Consider the following 20,626-nt stretch of genomic DNA (forward strand, 5'->3'; position numbering starts at 1 on the left):
CTTCCCGGGGCGATCGGCCCCGGCGGCGCTCAGGGGGCGTCCCCGTCCGCTGCAGCCCTCGGGGCGTGGGGAGCGCGGGCCCGGGAGCAGGAGCTCCGCGGGGGACTCGGCGGCCGGGACCGGACCGCGCGCCTCGTTCTCCGCCCCGAAGCGGCCCCGAGGGGCGGGAGGCTGGCTGGGCTGCGGGGCCGGAGCGGGGGCGCACAGCGGCCCCCGAAGCGCGGGCTTCCCCCACCCCCGGTGGCGACCCCACCTCCCGCCCCCGCGGCGTGCGCGCGTGTGTCCGTCTGTCTGTCTTCTCGCTCGACGTCAGTGGGAATTTCCAGCCAGGAAGTGAGAGAGTGAGCAAGGCAGAGAGACAGAGAAGTGCACCCGCGAGCCGGGGCAGGAAGAGGAGGTTTCGCCACCGGAGCGGCCCGGCGACGCGCTGACAGCTTCCCCTGCCCTGCCCGCCCGCCGGGCCCCCGCTCCGAGACCCCGCGCAGCCCGGGCCCCCGCCGCCGCGGCCCGGCCCCCGCGCGCCCCGCGCTTCCCTCCGCCCGCGCTGCGACATGGCGCGGCGCTGACGGGCCCGGCCCGGCGACACCGCGCGCCCGCGCGTCCGGACCCGCTCAGCCCCGCACTCGGACGCGCCTTGGCCCCGGCCGCCTCCGCCGCCTCCTAACGCGGCCCGAGGCCCGCGCCGCCCGGAGGGGGAGCCCGCAGGCGCGGAGGCCGCGCGCGGAGCCGCCACCAGGGTAAGCCGACCTCGGGCCAGGGGGCGCCCCGCCGGGGACGGGCGGCCCGAGCCCCGCCGCCTCCCCGCCCCGCAGCCCTCCAGCCCGCTCGGACTTCCTCATTCCTGCGATGGCCGCTGCTCAGGACCCTGGGCGGAGGTTGACAGGAGTTCGAGGCTCTGGGGATTGGCGAGAGGGGGGAAAGGCACCTCCGGACGTGGCGGGGGCCGGGCGGCCCGAGGGCCACGGCGGCCCGGGCGGCCCTTTCTCCGCGCGTCCCTCCGCCCGGCGGGAACCGAACCAGAGGGGAACTCTGGCAAACTTTTTTTAATCCTCACCCCCACTCCCTGCTGCGGGGGGGCTTTAAGGTGGAGGTGCGCTCGGGCGCGAAGGAAAGAGGGGAAGGTGGTTGGTGCAGTGCTGAACCAGATTTCACCTAAGGGCGTTCCATGAAATGAAAGCAGAAGTGCCCGGCAGTCCTCTCGCCTGGGGAAGCCCTCCCCAGCTCCCCCGAATTGAATAGGACAGCCTTATTCTTTCAAAACGAAGCCCCCACTTCGCAAACACACACACCAGGACAGAACATATTTACCTACTGTAGGATCTGTACATTGGTTTTCAAAAAAAAAAAAAAAAAAAAAATGAGGGCCTGCTACTGCTCTACAGGGCCTGGCATTTGAAGGAAAAAAGAAATTACCTATTTAGATCACTTTTTGGACACTCTGATTATGAAAAACACTCCGAAAACGGTACCATGCGTTGTGCATGACCTCTAAAACAAAATAATGCTATAAACAAAGCCTAGCCTAGATACAAGTTTTCTCATGGTCTTTAAAAATAAATAAATACTGATGGAGATGTTTGCCCTGATTTATTGGCCTATTCTGAAACTTCAGTGGGACTTAATGACACAATATCTGATTATCAAGATTTAAGACATTTTCATGGATTTGTTAAGTAGGGTTTTTCAGCACTACAGCTATTAAATAACTATATTTAACGTACAGATTTTGTCATAAAGCCCATAATCTGAGAAAATGACTGTAGTATTACTAAAACACTCAACAGCTCTGGCATACAGATGTTCTACAAACTGATGAGCTTTGGAAACCCTAAAGTTTGAGATCAAGATGTTCAGTGCTTATTTTTCTAGCAAAATACCTCAATTGAGTATTCTTGAGCACTTTGAATTGCATTAGTGTTTGTTAAAACTTTAAAAAGGAATCTCGATTAAAATAAAGCCCTTGGCTGAAGCATGTTGTTTCCCTTATTTTAATATTGTGCTTTCTAGAAATGAATTCTTTTACTATTTGATGCACTAAAGAAATTTTGGAAATGATTTAAAGCAAAGTATTTTTTTGAGCTTATGAACTTGGGAAGCCAGGATATAAAAAGACTTGTTTCTTGTAGCCTTTTACATTGATCACGTAATTGCTACAGTGAGAAGAACCTACATGGTAAATGGAAACATGATATCTCCTGAAATTGTTCATCCATATTGACATACCTGCTGCTCCTCAAGGTCTCCTGGAGCTTGTTTAGATAAAATGTCTTCCTGGGCCACAGCCTACTGGACAAACGTGAACAAAAAGGAAGACTCATTATGTGTAGATTTAATGGTGGCACTGAAATACTACTTGTTGTGAAGAGTAAACCACTTCTAAATTGTTTAAGAGACTTTTTAAGGGAAATACTATAATCCAGTTGGGGTTTGGGGCAATTGGAAAGTGTATTATTTTTGTTTAATAATTTCAATTTTGTCTTGTGTTCGGCAGTTGGCACTCACATCAGCTGAATAAATGCCTCTGTTTTTCAAACCCAGTTAGTAAATACTGGAGTATACATACAAAAATAGTTGTTCCCCTTCTTAAGCTCTGCTTTGATCTTTGCACTTCCTTCTTCTACCTCTTAAAACAAGATTGTCTGTGATGACTGAGTTGCAGTTGGTAAAAGCTCAATTAGTCAGAAATAGGCAGAATTTTAGATTTAGTGATCCTGTTCCTCAGAGACGTAGTTCTCTTGTCATGTTCCCTGAAACAATTTTGAAGCTAGTTTGAGAAACAAATACTCATGCAGGTTGTTTTTACCACTGTTTTCATACTTCCAGATAATCGATGAAATAAGTTTTAGTAGTACCTGATTTTCAGGTACTGCTTATTGTGGTAGATGGAAGGTGTAGATAAGGAATTGGAGGCTATAGGAATCTGGGACTCTCATTCAATCAGCAAGGCCTTATTTTCTACCCAGTGTTCCCCTGTTCACAAGAGGTGAAAGTTCTGGCTTCTGAGGGGAAGTGGTTACTTCATAACCTTCAATTAGTTTGAACTTAGGAGAAAAAAGAACAATAGTTGACATTTTAAAACAATGCATTTTAAAAAATGATATCGGAGTTTCCATATGGATTTTTGATAGTCAAAATATAATCTTTTTCTTCTTCAGAACTTATTATTCAGTGTCCTGTTCTGAACATAGAGATGACTGCAGTAGAAAGTGTGTCTGGAAATGTAGAGTTGTTTAATCAATAGAGTAACTATTCAAATTATGCTCTTCTAGTCTACAGATTGAACATGAATCACGTTAGCAGGAATGGATACATAAGAATCAATGGCTAAGCAAAGTTTCTCATGAATTTACCTTACTTAGAAGGAAAGTTGTCTTGTTTGCTTGATTGGTTTTCTGTTTATATGACTCATAAAAGGTGGCATGATTGCTATATGCTGTAAGAAGAGAAGAAGAAAAAGAAGAAGGAAGGATAGAATTTTAGTGCTGGAGGATACTTTCAAATGTTCTGTTTCTACATCTACGTTTATGTATGATACGAGTTCATTGACAAACTCTTTCTTGGTAACCAGTAAACCACATTGAAGCGGTTTACCCTACTTTCTGGGAATTAATTCTCTTTGCACACTTGTACCTCTCATAAGTATTGAACTCAGTATAGTATTCTTAGAGGTGAGTAGGTAAATCATGAGAAGCATATATACCTCTTTGAGTTGACCCTGTCACTCCTTAGTTGACCTTGAGGTTTGAAGAACTAGAGGCATTCAGCTTCAGAGAGGACTGTTTGGACTTGTGGCATGGTCCTGCAAGTTAGTTTGGCTCTTTGTGTGTGTATGTTTTTCGCATCAGAAAAGATTAATAATTGAAACCAGGTAATTTCGTAGAGTTAATAGTTAGGGTAGCATAACCAAGACATTTATCTTTATGATAGTTCATTAATAAGTATCCAGTGCCACACTGTTAGGTTTTTTTTTTTGTTAAAGTAGCATTCTTTTCATGATGATAAAATTGCTCTATACCTTTGGTCTCTACTGTGTTAGAGAAGGTGTTCCTCGGTGCAAATTAAGCTGTCTTTCGTATTTTCCGATGAAGTTGGTAGACCTACCCTTGAAGATCAGCTAATAGTATGGAAAATAAATTGTGAAATAAAATCTTACTGCTTCACTACAGATAACTTAAAGCGGACAGTTTTGCACAAAGTATGTAATATAAGGTGTGATTTGTTAAAGAATATAGAATCCTCAAGAGTATAGATTATGGATGAAAATACTTGTTTAATTTAGAGTATTAATCATAAAAATATTATTTTAAATTTTAAAAAGAAAACAATTATTCTCCTTATATTTTCTGTATTAATTAGTAGATTTAATTATCAGTAATACAAGTTTCATCTGCTTTAATCTGTTGCCTGTTTTTGAAATTAGAAGAATGAAATGGGTGCTTTGGTTCCCCATTACTTTGGCTTATTACTTTTCATTTACATTTCACTATGAGGCCAAAAAATCTCATAACCAGCTTTTGTTATGATCCATACTTTCAACACATAGTAGTAAGTTTGAAGTACCTATAGACTCAATTTCTATAGACTGAAAAACAATCTGGCTGATGGAGCTTTAAAGAAGAATGTGAAGATTCTCTATGGCTATTCTTTAAGAGCCTCGGTATAAAAAAATAATAATAAAAAGGATAGGAAAAGAGCTATATGAGAGAATCAAAATCCTGTAGTTCCAGTTAAAATCATATCTAATCTTTACTGCCAAATATCTGACACTTAGCGTTGTACTTATTGGTACATACTGAGCAATCTGTAACTATTTTTTGAGTGAACAAATGACATAAGTTTTGTTTTGTTTAAAAAAAGTGGGGGCAGCCGATTTCTGCAAGGAACAAAAATTAAGAGTATTTTGCTTTACCTTTTGGAAAGAAGCCAAAATTAGTTCTTACTTCCTAGATATTACATTCTTATCTAAAGAGCACTTGAAGTTTACTAGAACAGATAATTTATTAAAAAGTACCCAGTGCCTTCCAAAAGGGAAGCATTTCATTCTGAAAGACGAGTTTCTGAACTGGAAAAAAAAATGCCTTTTTGTTTCAAAGTTATAAAGACATTTATCAAACAAGGTAACGAAGTAATTGAAATGATAAAAGGTGCTTGTACAAGTAAAAAATGTAACTTTTTGACTATGCTAGAATTTCTGTGATCTCCACTGAAACTGTGATTTCAATACTAGTATCTCAAAAAAAAGGAAACAATGCTGCAAGCACTGCTTTATAATCCAAAGCTTGTTCAAGCTTATCTAAATTAATCAATCAAAAAGTAAAAACAAATACAGAGTGCCAAAAAAATGTATACACATTTTAAGAAAGGAAAAAACTGTATTAAAAGTGTAATAATATGTACCAATAACAAAAGATGAATACAAGTCCTATGTATACACTTTTTTGGCACCCTCCTCCACCCCCCCGGTGTATTAAGACATCCAGAATTAAATTCTTATCACCCATAAGAAAAATGGGAGGGGGGAAGTTATTAGCTGGAAAACCTCAGGAACAAGCAGGCAGTTAGCATGGTTTCCTGTACTTTCCCATTTCATACTTTAATGATTTTGCAACACTATAAAACCTGGGCTTCATTATGGCAGGGACTTCTTATTTCTCACTAGTAGCATTTTCAGAAAATTGTCCTTGAAATTCTGACTCGAACCATTTATTCTGTGCGGACACAATGAATGAAATGAAGTCTACCATCCAGACTAGAAAAGAGCACGCAGCAGCACTCCCACTCCTGGTGTTATTGTGCCCTAGGGAGAGTCACAACCATTTTTATTGAAAACTGCTGGCTTCAGTCCACTCTGCTTTTCTGCCCACCTAATTCTGGTCCTGACCCTGCCCTCTTTTGAATCACTTAACAAACATACACTCAAGTTTAAAGAGTTAATTTTAAAATGGTTTACAAATACATAGATGTATAATCATTTTTGTTGTTGCCAACAAACTGAGGAAAAAAATGAAATGTTTACTTGTATAACAACTGCATTGTAAAGGTGTCAGTCATTGTTGAAAAGTACTCTGAAAGTGAATAGCAGCAGTGCTTGTTAGTTAAAATAATAAAATAGTCAAAGTACTCTGCCTGTACTTCCTTGTGAGAAGTCGCCAGGGAACCATAAATGTTGCTGTGTTTCATTACATAATCAGCTCAATCTACAGCTTCTGGGCATGAAGAGAAGCATAAACAAAATCACAAAGTTATAGCATTATTCTAACCTTTCCCATACTTGTCAAAAATGTATGGACAATTCATGTATTTCATAGTGGAGAATAAAGCTATTGGATGTTTCTTAGATTTTAGTCTTTTAGTAAATGAGGCTCGCTAGCATTTGTAGGCAAGATTTACTTTTTGCTAACTTGAACCAAAAACATACAAAACCTGCATGAAGTTAAGCACACCTCTTACAAAGAGTTTAATTAACATTTTAAAAATAGATTTCTATAATGATTTCTTTATCAAAATAGCAGTTGTTTTAAAAATTATTATTCATTATTATTTATCACATCATTTGGACTACACATACTATATTTCAGTGTCATGGCATACCTATCTCTCATCTGCAGAAATCAATTCTAACATATATCAAGCATGAAAGTAGAAAAATTAAAAGTGATGACAGACTCGCTAATCAACCTCCCTATCTGTTGGTTCTGTGCCCAAGTCTGCAGTTCATTTAAAAAGTGAAAATAAATTACTTAATTGTCTTAGAAAATATGCCTTCCAAGATAAGAATTTTAGGAACGGAGAAAATGACTATTTTTTGATGTTTTAACATGAAATCCTGATACGTGTTTTATTGATAACTTGAAGAACGTCTTTGTCTGTCAAACCTTAACTTAGGTATAGGTTTATTGTTTAGAATTTAACCATTCATTGGGTTTTGATCATCAAGACTTGATGTATAAACTTCCGTGTCTTTTTCTTTCAAACGGGGGCTAGGTGTGGTGATGAGGTCAAGGAAAGGAGTCCCTTACAATTTACAGCATCTAGCATGATGATGTCTATATAATACAAGCATCTTTATGACTTAGATAGTTAAAATAAAGATGTGAAAGGATGAAAGAAGTATGATGGCTCTTCATGTATAGCTAGTTCCATACCATATTATTCAATTCATTCATTTATTATGCTAATATGTAAAAGGTAGGTAACTTAAATATTTTGTGTGTGTGTGTTTCACACCTATAAATCTTGAAAAATTTGATCAAAGGATTGTAAAAGCATAGGTAAAGGTTTAGGGGGAGAGTCCTCTATAAAATTAGATCTTGAACTTTATTATTGACTTGAATGTGAAAAAGAAAAATAATCTAGAAACTGAATCAGGATTCCAGAGAAAATGGTAAATTCTATATCTCATGGATGAGAATAAGAGGATCATAATGAAAGATGTAGAGATAGATTGCTCTTGAATAGAACTTTTTTACACGCTGTAGATTTCACTGTGGATTGTCCTGTTTTGATAAATTGAAACCAATGGTCATTTCCCCCACATTCTGAAAACACTTTAGAAGTCAGTTGTGATTAAGCAAACCTCAGTACACCTGGGAAATTAAAATCAGAAGCATGGTACATGACAACAATTAAATGTACTTCCTTGCTCTCATGCCATGTCATAACATTCATTTGATATAATGTCTTTATGGTTTCTCTCCATGTGTTTTCCCAGTTTCACATTTTACACATTTAATGAATTTAACAAGCACACCTTAGAATATTTTACTATTTCCTGACTATTTTAAAACATTAACCTTATTGGTCATTTACCCTGAAGTTCTTTTGTATAGTGGGCAGGGAGAGTATCCTATTTCTCTTAGAAAGTCCTCTGCAATAGCCAAATAGGTATTAGTCCACATTGCTTAATGAGGTAGTACAATCCTGTGTTGAAATAGGTGGCTGATTTGGGGGGCAGGTGTGCTACATTTACTAAATATCTGTTGTACTGAAGGAGTCCAGTCATTCAAGACAAGCCACAGAAAACAACAATTATTTCTAATGTTGCAGAGGCACTTGATATTTCTGAAATGAATCTCTGTTGTCTGCACAAGCTGATTTCTGCACACCTCACCTCCCACCCTTGCTTCTCAGCTATCCCCTATTTCTCGTATCATCCACATCAATTTTCAGTTCGTTCTCCATGTTGTCTCATTTTGAATGCCTCTGCATATGCGTGCCCTGTGTGAGGAGTACCCTTTCCTTCCCAGCTAACTACTAAACCTTCAGGCATTATTCAGGCATCACCATTTCTCTCTCCCTCCTCTACCCATTCTCCCAGACCTATTCTTAAAGAGTTATGTGCCCCCCATTCCATGTGCTCTTGACTTCTTATGCTTTCCAGACAGAAAACATCTTGAGGGCAGGGACTTTATCTTACTTACTTTTTAATTTGCACAGCACCTGGTAAGTTTGCTGAATGAATAAGAAAGTAAACTATACAAAATATTAGTAGACTGTGTTATTGATTAAGCTGTGTGGCTGTGGGCAAATTAATTAACTTCTCTGGGTCTCATTTTCTATCTACAAAAATGAGAGAGTTAGACTAAATGAGTATCTACCTCTAAAATTTGTTTCTTTGATATAATAGTATTATTTGGAAGGCTTCAGCTGTTGCCATATTGAGATAGCTTAAGGAAAAATGCATGTGAGAAGATTCAAAGACAGTTTATGATTATCAATGGGATAAATGTAAGGAACTATTCTTTTCTGGATTGAGTTGTCATATATGGTCTCAGTCTAGTTTCTTCCTGACATCCTGGTGTGTCTGGGGTTCCATCTTTTCATTACTAATTAGTCTCTACTATGAACTCACATTCATATTTCTCCAAAGAAATTGAAGGCAAACTTGATACAGAAATTGAATGTAAAATTCAATATTTTAATTCTAAATTGGTTCAGTTTTCACTAATTATAAATATATTTGGAGGAAGAAAAAAGGGAAGTGGTAGTGTTGTGAACTGAATCCTCATCTGTCATAGCAAGAATACAATTTCTAAAATTGTTTAAGAAAAAAGATATAAGTGTAGTATCTGGAGATACGAAAAGAACCCCCAGGAAAACCAAAAAGAGAAAGTTAAGAGTTAAAAAGTCAATCACTCTGTAAAGCAGGATTGGAAGTAAGGAGAGGTGGGGCAGGGGACATTTGCTTTTTTATAAAAGCTCTCTACCATAGTAGGATTTTTTTAAAAAAACCATTAATTTATTTGAATATATGTGGAGTCCTTTCTATGTGCCGGGTTCTAGGTATTGGAAATACAGTGTTGAACAAGACATAAATCCATAATTTCATGGAGCTCATATCATGTAATGTTTTCAATTTAAAAATTTTTTCTGTTTACATTAGCCTTTTTAAAATTGAAGAATCACCCTAAAAAAGTGCACAAATCTTAAGAGTACAGTTTAATGATTTACCTCAAAGTAAACACACTTAACCTAAGTGGTGTTCTAAAAACAGAGCACCCCAAAAGCCCCATTTCTGCTCTTCTTAATCAGGACTCCTACCCTTCAGTCTTTTAAAAGGTTTCACTAATTACTTTTGGATTACATGTATGTTGATTCCATGATTCATATTCATCCGTATACAGTTGAGAGTTGACTAAATGAATTCATTACTCCAAGGTGCTAATAATCTCCAAGGAGCATCATACAAGTAAGAACTGCTATGATTAAAAACCCTAAGGTCAGTTCATTTCATATTTTCCTCACTAAACAAAATGTTAGTAAAAATGTCAAACAAATCACATTTTTACATTAATTGGTTATTTATGAGTAAGTATTTTGTTCATTGCCAAGTAGTCAAGGTCACTGACAGGAAAGATAGGAGAAAGAAGTATTTGCATCAGATATTATGAGACATAGAACAAAGTATAGTTCACTTGTTGCTTTTCTCCTCACTTTCCATCTTGACATCTGCATATATTGAAGGGTTTATCTATCTGAGTGGTCAGTGTGGAAAGGCCTTCATAACTAGATTCAAGGACTGAAAGGTCTTTGTACAAGGCCTGATGTTAATGTTTACAAATAATTATTTTTGTGTGTGACTGGAAAGCCGTTATTGTGGTAATTTTGTCAAGGAAACTAATTTTTTCTCCCTCTAGGCCAACTGTCACATATCATAGAACCAAGTATTGCTGGTTCATATGATGAATCCTTTTCTTTTAAAATATAAAGGACATATTTTTATTGATACTTGAGGATTAGTAAAAATGAAAACCCAAACCCAAGTCATCATATTCAGATTTAAGAGAACTTGATCAGTTTTTCTATATTTGATCAACAGAACAGTAATCTCTAAATCATAATCCTCACGGTTTACTTCCTCCTTAGTTTGAAAATACCAGTACTCCAAAGTGGTACTCTAGACAAAGGTCCAACATGAAATTAAAATTTGGTTATACTCTATTTTGTTTTATGAAGACTTAATTTTTTTAGAACAGTTTAAGGTTCACTGCAAAAGTGAGGGGAAGGCAGAGAGATGTCCTGTGTATCTCCTGTCCCCACACGTGCATAGCCTCCACCATTACCAACATCCCCAATCAGAGTGGTGCTTTGGTTACAACTGATGAGCCTACGTTTACACCTCATAATCATCCAAAGTCCATAGTTTACATTATGGTTCATTTTTGGTGATGTTCATTCTTTGGATCTCGACAAATGTTTAATGACATGTATCCATCATTATAGTATTATACAAGAATATTTTCACTGCCCTGAAAATCCTCTGTGCTCCACGTATTCATCCACCTCTCCCCAACCCCGTCATATTCTATTTTTAGAGAAGATGAAATCTGTAGAATTGGAAATGTGAAAACAGAAGGTTCAGAACAAAGTGCAGTAAGTCAAATCCCTTTCTATGCCACTTGAATGAAAGACCTCAATTTTTTAGTGGATGTATTGAATTGGTTTTTATGTGGAAACAGAAGACATCCCATGAATGACTTCAGTTATAACATGTAAGGTTGTATCTAATTTACTGTAATATTTAGAGAATTTCTCTGGCTATACAAATTTATACTTACTAGATTTTATCGTACCATCGTGTTAACAAAATGAAATTTTACTTAGAATGGAATCTTCCATTTGATATAAGTGACACTTCATTTTAATATGATTAGAAAATGTCCAAAACATCTTTTGATCCTAAAAATTTCAGTCATCTATGATTAAGAAAACAACCATAGGCAAAGATTTGTTTCTTATGGAACACACTGGAATTCATTTTAATCACTTCTCTAAGAAAATCCGTGTCCCCATGGTTACAGTAGACATGATACAGCAAGAATTTAGATGCTTCTTTCATGCAGGAGAATGAGGTTATATATTTACTATGTTTTCTTAATTCTAAGAGGCACTTTTCCCCTCCACCAATCCCACAATTTAACATTTGGCTTAATTATGTATATATAAGGATTTACAGACACCTTTCTGTTACTGGTTTCTAATTTAATTTCATTGTGTTTATATAACGTATCTATATGCTTTCACTTCCTTAAAATTCATTGAGACTTGTTTTATAGCCCAGCAAATGGTTTATATTGGAGAATATTCCATGTGCACTCGAAAAGAATGTGTACTCCACCATCATTGGGGGAGTGCTCTATACATGCAATTAGGTTAGTCTGATTGATGGTGTTGTTCCTAAAATTTCTATATCCGTACTAATGTTCTGTTGATTTACTTTTATCAATTACTGAGAAAGGAATGTTAAAAAATCTTAACTATAGTTGTGGATATTTCTGTTTCTTTCTTTAGTTCTGCCACTTTTTGCTTCATGTATTTTGAAACACTTATATACACATTAAGATTATTATTTTGTCTTTGATGAGTTGACCCTTTTACTCTTCTGAAATGTTTCTCATTATCTCTGGTAATATTTCTTCTCTTGAAGTGTACTGTATCTGATATTTTAATATAGCCAGCTTTTTCACTTTTAGTATTTCTATGGTAAAATTGGCATAATTTTCCATCTTTATACCTTTAAACTATCTGAGTCTTTAATATTAAGGTGCAATTGTTATGAAAAGCATATACTTGAGCCTTTCCTTTTTGTCCAGTCTGACAATCTCTGCTTTTTTATAGGTGAGTTTAGTCCATTTCCAGTTAATATAATTATTGATATGATTGGGTTTAAGCCTATCTTGGTAATTGTTATCTATTTGTGCCATCTGTTCTTTATTCAGTTTTTCCTTGTTTCCTGCCATCTTTTGAATAAATCAAGTTTATTTTTAAAATTCCATTTCATCTTCTTCATTGGCTATTTTTTAAAGCAGTTACTTTAGGACACCCTTGAGTCTACCATGAATTAATACTATAACATTTCATATGTAATGTAAGAACTTGACAATACTATACATCCATTTGTCATTTTCCCTTTCTGTGTGCTGTTATTATTATACATTTTACTTATGTGTGTGTTACATATCCTAAAATATATTGTATTTTTTAAATAGCAAACAAGAAAAAAAGTTTTATACTCCGCTACGTAATCATCATTCTTGTCGTGTTTCATTCTTTCATGTAGGTCCAAGTTTCTATCTAGTATCATTTCCCTTCAGCATGAAGAACATTCTTTAACATGTGTTTTATCACGCTTGCTAGTGACGAATTCTCTTAGCTCTTGTGTATTTGAGAAATGTCAATTTCACCTATGTTTTTAAAGATGTTTTTGCTGAATATAGAATTGATCAATTTTTCTTAGAGCAGTTCTTCCATCATCGTTTCTGATAAAAAGTCAGCCATTATCTGTATCTTTGTTACTTGTGCTTGGATATTTTTAGGATTTTTGTTCTTTAGCATTAGTTTTTAACAGTTTGGTTGTAATGTGATTAAGCATGATTTTATTTGTCTTTATCTAACATGGGGGTCTTTGAGATTCTTGTATATGTATTGATTTTTTTTTTTAAGTCAAATTTGGAAAATTCTTGACCCTTTTTTTTCAAATATTTTTTTTTACTCCTCTCTCTCTCTCTAGGACTCTAAATTATACTTATGTAAGACCACTTGATATTGTCTCATAGGTCACTGAAGGAGGCTTAATTCTTTCTGTATTTTTTTCTCTGTGCTTCAGTTTGGATAGTTTTTGTTAACTATTTGCAAGTTTATTGATTCTTTCTTCTTTAATGTTCAATATGCTGGTCAGTCCACCTAGTGAAATTTCATTTTGGTCTAGAATTTTTCATTGGTTCTTTTTCTTTTTAAGAGTTTTCATTTCTCTGCTGAGATGCCCTATCTATTATTCATTATGCCCATCTTTTCCTTTATATTCTCTAACATATTGCTAATAGCAGTTTTAAAGTCATTGGTTGCTAATTCCATAATTTCATTTTTTTCTTCTGAGTCATATTTTCCTACTTCTTTGCATATTTTGATATTTATGTTGTATATTATGGATACCACATTGTAGAGAGTATGATTTTTGTCTTCCTTTAAAAACATTGAGCTTTGTTGTAACAGGCAATAAATTTATTGGCAGATCACCTGGTTTTATTGAGATTGTTTTAGAGTAGCCCTTATTGTAGGGTATGTCCTTTATTCCCATTGCAACATCCTTCTGGGGTCACAACTGAATGCTTCGATTGTTCAGTAATGTCTTTTTACCCTGGATGATTGGAGCTTCGATGTCTCTCAGAAGTTCCAAGAACTTCTGGAATCTTTATTCAGCTCTTAGATCCCCAGCAGCTGTTTTCTAGTAGGCTTTGCAGAGTCCTGTCCTGCATTAGCACAGTTTAGTGTTTGGCCAATGACAAGAGGTAATCCTTATGTTGATTTCTGAGCCTCTTTCCCTTTGTAAATCCCTCCTTTTTGATACCCTGTGCCCAGTGTGATTGCTGCTGCCTGTTTGGCCTCTACTTCCTAGTGTCATGGTTTGGAACATGCTCTCAGTCAAAAAAGTGAATTTGGCACGCACGTCAAGTGTTTCCATTTTCTTATGGTGTACAACCCTATGCTGTCTTTTGTCGAGTATCTTAAATTATTGCTTCAAGTGTTTTGTATAGTTTCACAGTTGAGTATGGCAAGAGGACAAGTTCAATAATTGTTACTCTGTCGTGACTGAAACAGGAAGTCCACATTTTGACAAATCTGAAGTTGCAATGTTTCTTGCTATTAATGAATATTAATAAAAAACTATTTAGTGTTTACTAATTTGGAAGTACAAAAGAGGAAATCTCTCATATCTACTTCTTAGGCATTTATAGCCACTTAAGAAAATGGTAAATATATAGAAAGATAAAGTTAAATTGCAGTAGAATAGTATGTTGTCAAGTGTAAAGTCACCAATACACATAAGTGTTATAGCCCTTATGTGGACTACAGAGCTATATACAAAGGAAATTATAGTGTTTCTTGGCAGAGGTCAGATTTGAGTAGAGGCGTGAGGAGTGAGTGGTACTTAAATAGGAAAGATGACATTGCAGGATGCGCGGCATGCTGTGAACAAGTATACAAGATGGAAATGAGCAAGGTATTTTTGAATGATCGGTGTTTATAGTAGAGGGTTTTGATTAGGATATAATAGTAGGTGATGCTTATAATATAATGATTTAATATAATATGCTGAGTGGTTAAGGGCTTTCGACTTTGTCTTGTAAATAATATAGTAATAATGTGAAAGATGTTTAAGGAAGAAGAAACACCACAGTCAGGGAAAAGTTGGGAGGTTATTATTGTCAGTCAGAGGTGACGCAATGAAGGTTAAACTAGGGTGAAACAGTGGAGATGGAACAGAGAGGCAGGTATAAGAAATAACACCCCTCCAAAAAAAATCAGCAGAAATTGGTTATTAACTGGATATGTGTAAGATAAAGAGAGGGGAAAAAAGAAAAGAGAAAAAGTGACTGAACTTTTGACGCTGAGTACCTGAGCATCATATAGAATGATATATTGGCAGATATTGAGAAGTCAAGAATGGGGCCTGTTGCCATACGAATGATGAATTTGGTTTTAGATATTGAAGAATTGAAGTTCTTGAAAACAATATTAGTTTGTTTTATTATAGTATCACTGCTTAAAGCTATTAACAATTTATTGATATTTACATTTTGAAGGTTTTAGCAGTACTAATTTTACGTCTGTTTATACCACAGTGTTTTGGGCTAATGTACTTGTTACTTTTGTTCAGTTGGGAACTGAATAAGACAATGGAGTAAAAATGACAGTAAAATTTTACTGTCTCAGTTTCTTTCTCTCCCCACTTTATCACAAACACATTGCTTATTATGCTATCTAAATAGGACCCTAACAAAGAAAGTGTAATTACTAAATTTCCAAGATAACTAACCCCTGCTCCATCTACACTCCATTTCCCATGACACTTATCATGTTGCATTGCTTTTGCCTATTTGCCTTCCTGCTTACTAAACTGACACTTTAGTTAGTTCTGCTGCATATCAAAATTACTATAAAGCTAATTAAAACACAAACATTTGTTCTCCCCATTCAGTGACTGTCTAGGTCATCTGATCTTGGCTGGCTCTCCTGATCTCTGAAATCTTTTGGCGGCTCAGCTGTTGCTGTTTGGTCTAAGGGAGCCTCAGCTAAGACTTCCCCTCTTTGCTTTTGGTCTCTCATCCTCCAGTGGGTTACCCCAGTCTTGGTCACATGGCAGCAGTGTCCCAAGAAAACAAGAATGTTGTTGTTGCAAGGTCTCTTGAAACCTGAGTATTAAACTCACACTTCTATCTCATTCTGTTGGTCAGAGAAAGTTATAGGCCTGCGAAGAGTCAAGGGATGGAGACATAGATTTTTCCTTTTGTTGGGTGGAGTTGCAAAGAATTTTGACCACTGCTTTCAACCTACAATAACTGTAAGCTCTGTGAGTACCGGAACTGCATCATTCTGTGTACTTTGGTGTCTTTACTGACACACAGTACACTTAAGTATTTGTTTAACGAATGACTAAGTTAAGAAAGGGAGGAAGGTATTCAAGAAGCACTTCAATATACCTTAGTTTTAAATATATACATACTTTTATCATACCATTAGTGAATATGGTATTATCTATGGGCATGTTTCAAATAAAGTCTCTTTATTCTCCTTCTATCCTTTGAAATTGACCAAAGGAGATCTTTAAAACAAAACAAAACAAAACGCTGCTGCCACCGAAATAACATTGTCTGGTATTTTTACCTTCACATTTGATTGTCTCAGGAAGAACTAAGTTGAGTTTTGTGCATTGTCACTCCCCTGTTCCACTTTTCAGGCTATGCTATGAGTAGACTAGCTCCAGCCAGAGCGTTCAGGAGACCTGGAGCAAAGATGCTCTATTAAAATAAATAAATTTGTAAGTCAAGAAGGAAAAATCACTTCTGTCTCTTAGACAAGTGAACGAGCTATAGTGTGCAGAGTCAGATTAGCCAGCATTGCTCTGTCAACCCAAGCAAATGACTTACTCTAAATCTCGGTTTTCTCATCTGGGACAATATTTTGGAGGATTCCTATGAGAATTAAGTGAAATATGTGAAGCACTAGCTACAGTGCTGACTCATGGAAGGTAATCAATCAAATTTAGTTCTTTCTCCATGTGAACCAAAGCACTGACATCAAGCGATGGCGTTTATCAGCGTTTCTCATGCTTGACAATATGGACATTTGGGTCGGATATTTCTTTATTGTGAGGGATTGTCCTGTGCATTACAGAATGTTCAACAGTATTTCTAACATCTACACACCAGATGCCAGTAGGACCACCCACCCAGTTGTGATAGCTGAAAATGTCTTTGAACATTACCAAATGTCCCCAGAGGCAAAATACAAACATTTTATTCAACAGTCATAAGGATAAGGAGAGAATTTAGCAGTGTACCCATCAATGTAGGATGGGAAAGAAATAAGAATACTTGATTCTTCTCACAATGCCAAAACTTTTACTGTCTCAATTGCTCTTCCCAATTTATCATAAACATTGTTTGTTATGCTAATAAAATGGCTAACATTTACTGTCACTAACTGTGCTAATAAACTTTGCATAAATTAATAGTTGAATGTTCTACCGTGTTTCTCTGAAAATGAGACCTAGCTAGACAATCAGCTCTATTTTACTGTAAGACCGGGAATATAATATAATATATATGATATGATATATGATATAATATAATATAATATAATACCGAGTCTTATATTAATTTTTGCTCCAAAAGATGCATTAGAGCTGATTGTCCAGCTAGGTCTTATTTTCAGAGAAACACGTATATGAATCTGCCATCCCTATTCGATTGGCATTCCATTGTACTCTTATACCAGCCCCAAGCACAATGTGCTTGTACTTACGAGGTAGCAATTCTACATGTCAGTTGGTCACATTGCACCCAAATAAAAGAATAAGGAGCTGAAAATGGATGGAGGAGTGGAAAAACATGGAAAATGAGTTTATACAAATCAAAATGTGGTGGAATACAAATATTGATTCTCTGAAAAATCAGCTATTCTGAAAAAAGTAACTAAACCCATCGTTATTTTTTCTTTCATCACTAAGCCAATATATCATCAGAAAGGTGTAAATAAAGAGTTAGAGTTAGAGTTAAATTAATTTAGAGTTAAATTTTTGTACTATATATTATGAAGAGGATTTCAGTGGTGCTTAGAAATATTTGACTAATTTTGTACTTCGTCTTTTATTCACTATATGTCATTAATTGTTGAAGATGTCAAAGTTAAACTTTAAATTCAGGATCGGGTTTGATTTTTCTTTTTTTCTATTAAAATGTGTATTTCCAATTACATAATTAAGTTAGAAAATTAAAACATAGAAATGTATAACTTATGGAGTAAAAGTCTTCATGTTACTATATAATAATCTGAATTCTTAAGTTTTACAGTTGTATAATATGTAACTATGAATGCAGCATAATTATAAACAATCTTCTATCAAAAGAGATTTATATTGTTACCAGTTTTTGCTGCAGTGAATATTCTTGTACTTATTTTTTGCACACTTGCTTGTATAATTTAGTACAAATTCTTGGAAGTAGAATTGTGCAGTCAAAAGATACTCTCATATGAATGTTTCACTTTATATGTAGTACACATGTTGTACACCTTATAGCATGTTCCCTCAAAACAAAAATTCCTCTGTGGAAAGAAACTCCAGCATATCCTTTCTCTTTATCAATTCGTTACCCATAGAGAAATGGTTAAAAGTCATTCTTCTTATAATCCCATCCTCCTTGTTATCCACGATAAGGTATTAAGATTATACCTAAGGGGTGTGTGTTGTGGCCGAATATAATCTTGAAAACACAGACACTTTATCTCTCTGATTTCCAACTGTAGTTTCTGGATGGCACTTCCGGTTCTGTTTTCAAACTGCAGATTGTGACGCATTAGAGGGTAATGAAATTATTTTCATCCATTGGAAAAGTTTTGGGGTTTTTTGCTTTTTTAAAAAATGAAACGTAATAGAATAAAAATGACATATTTTCTTATACTGGGCCCTGGTAAAAACATTGTGAATATATCTGATCCTACAAAATTTCCCCAGTTACAAGGAGAGGTGTGCCCCCCAACTCCATCCTATGAATGGTCCAACCCTGTGACCTTGGTCTTTCTGCCTTCACTAAGAACTCCTTATGCTGGCCTCTGACGTCAGTGATGGGATTGTCATGTATGTGCAGAAAATAATCCATTAGGCATGTCATATTGAACTCATCACATATTCAGAACTTAGCCAGTTATAACACTATGCCTCTTACATGAGAAATGCAAATAATTCTCTGGAGATGTTTTATTTATTGCTAGCTAGCTACATTTTCTATTTTTCTTTCCATGCTGTGATATTTTTTCTGAAAATCTCACCATTGGGGAGAGATGAAGAGTTTAGGTGCATCTTCTCATCGTGAACCCAGTATCCCCCTTTCTGTTTTAAACTCCTTCCTCAAAAGCACAGATCTGTGCAAGGGGAAAGTGAAAGGAAGGGCTGGGGTGGCAGGGGGGCAGAAGGGGCTTTCCCTGGTCTTTCCTAATCCTTCACTTCCAAAGGCTTAGTTAGTCTTTCAAAATTTTGAAATAAAACCTGATTTTAAAATTAATGCAAATATTTCTCAGTGATTCATCCTTTCCAAAGAATTCTTCGTTTCTTTTGACATTTTATTTTTAAATTATGAATTAACTTTGATATCACTCTCGGGTTACTCTTACCTCAGCTCTTTACAGTGAACTTTACACTGTCTGACAAAGGATGTAAAAGTTTAGATTTAACCATCACCCAAGTAACTTTTGGACAGCTGTTGGGTATTTAAAACTGTGATTTTGGGGTACACATTTGTGCATGGGGAGGTTGTCAGAGAGAGGACTGTGCTTAATTGGATAGTTTACTAATGCCTATAATTTAGGTTCATTAAGGTTTTAACCACAATAGTGATCATGATAATTGCCCTGCATCAGTTTTAATAAAGTAGATTTAGTTGAGTTTTTTAAATTAGGGTGAGGGATTCTTCAGATTAAATCCATGCATTTAAAGGTCTGGAAACCAACTGTGTGTGTGTGTGTGTGAGTGTGTGTGTGTGTGTGTGTGTGTCTATATTGAACGTGTTCTGTCAGTTTAAAAAGTCAACAGTCTCCCCTCTGCTTTTGAAAACTGTGGACTAAGATTGAGAGGATTCAGTTAATCAGCTCAGATTAATGGAAAGTCTAAAGGCAGGGAAAAAAAGGTTTTAATATTTTTCTTGGTAGTTAGTCTCCTAAGAATAAATATTTTTTTCTCATGGAATGTTGTAACTGGTATTAGCACTGTATTCAGCATTACACCATTTTGCTTCATATAAATGAAAATTATGCTATGATTCTTCAATATAGATATATACCTGAGTATGTATAAAAATCCAAGTTTACAAAAAGAGTTATAATTTAGGTTATTTGTTCTTTGAATATGCATTTATTAACTAACTAACATTCTGAGCTCAACAAAATTCTACTCTTTGCAAAGGTCTATCCCATCAAAATCTCTCCTTTTACAGGTTAAGAAACACACCACAGGATCCAAAGTCACACACCTAGCAATGGCAACACATTTAAATTTTGAACGACTTAATTCCTCTTTACTGTAGGAGTTCAATTTTCCCCCTTTTAACTGCTTGTATTAATTGATTACAGCTGTTTATATATCTTCAATCAATAATTTCTTGTTTAAAGTATTTCCTCACAAATCTGCATGGACTTCTTGTTCTGCAGGACTCAGAGCTTCCCTTTGCCCTTTTGTTGAATTCGGACACCACCTCGTATCCCGCTAGGAATCCTCACGAGGCTTTCTCACTCCTCACCAGTCACACAGAACTCTAGCAGAAGAGGATTTCATGGGAAATCAGGGCCCTCTTTGGACAATTTTGTCCTCATTGAAGTTAGGTGATGTATTTATTAGGGAGGGCTAACCTGTTTTAACAAGGGGTCCAACAATACACGTGTTAAAGAACAAGGAAGTTTCTTTCTCTCTCACATGACCACCAGTATTAGCTGCCTGCCATTCAGCATCATCTATGTGATAGAAGCTCCATCTTCTCCATGTTTAGGTTTTATCCAGCAGGAAAGAGAAAAAACAAAAACATGGAAGGATGTTAAAGGCCTTAAGCCCAGACCCGGCGGGGGCACACAGTAGTTC

At 36.8% G+C, this 20,626-nt stretch overlaps 1 protein-coding gene across 2 annotated transcripts in view; it reads left to right on the plus strand.

The window, feature by feature from the left end:
* The first annotated feature begins 547 nt into the window (after nucleotides 1–547).
* The window catches only part of NFKB1 (nuclear factor kappa B subunit 1), a 115,013-nt gene continuing 94,934 nt past the window's right edge, over nucleotides 548–20,626 (plus strand). Inside the window, exon 1 of one of the 2 annotated variants that reach the window (XM_081046179.1) lies at nucleotides 548–737. The gene's annotated coding sequence lies outside the window, so the exon portion shown is untranslated. The remainder of the gene's footprint in view (nucleotides 738–20,626) is intronic. The other variant, XM_081046180.1, reaches the window with a different exon arrangement.

This window comes from Rhinolophus hipposideros, assembly GCF_964194185.1.
Source record: "Rhinolophus hipposideros genome assembly, chromosome: 1".
In the NCBI taxonomy this organism is placed as follows: Eukaryota; Metazoa; Chordata; class Mammalia; order Chiroptera; family Rhinolophidae; genus Rhinolophus; species Rhinolophus hipposideros.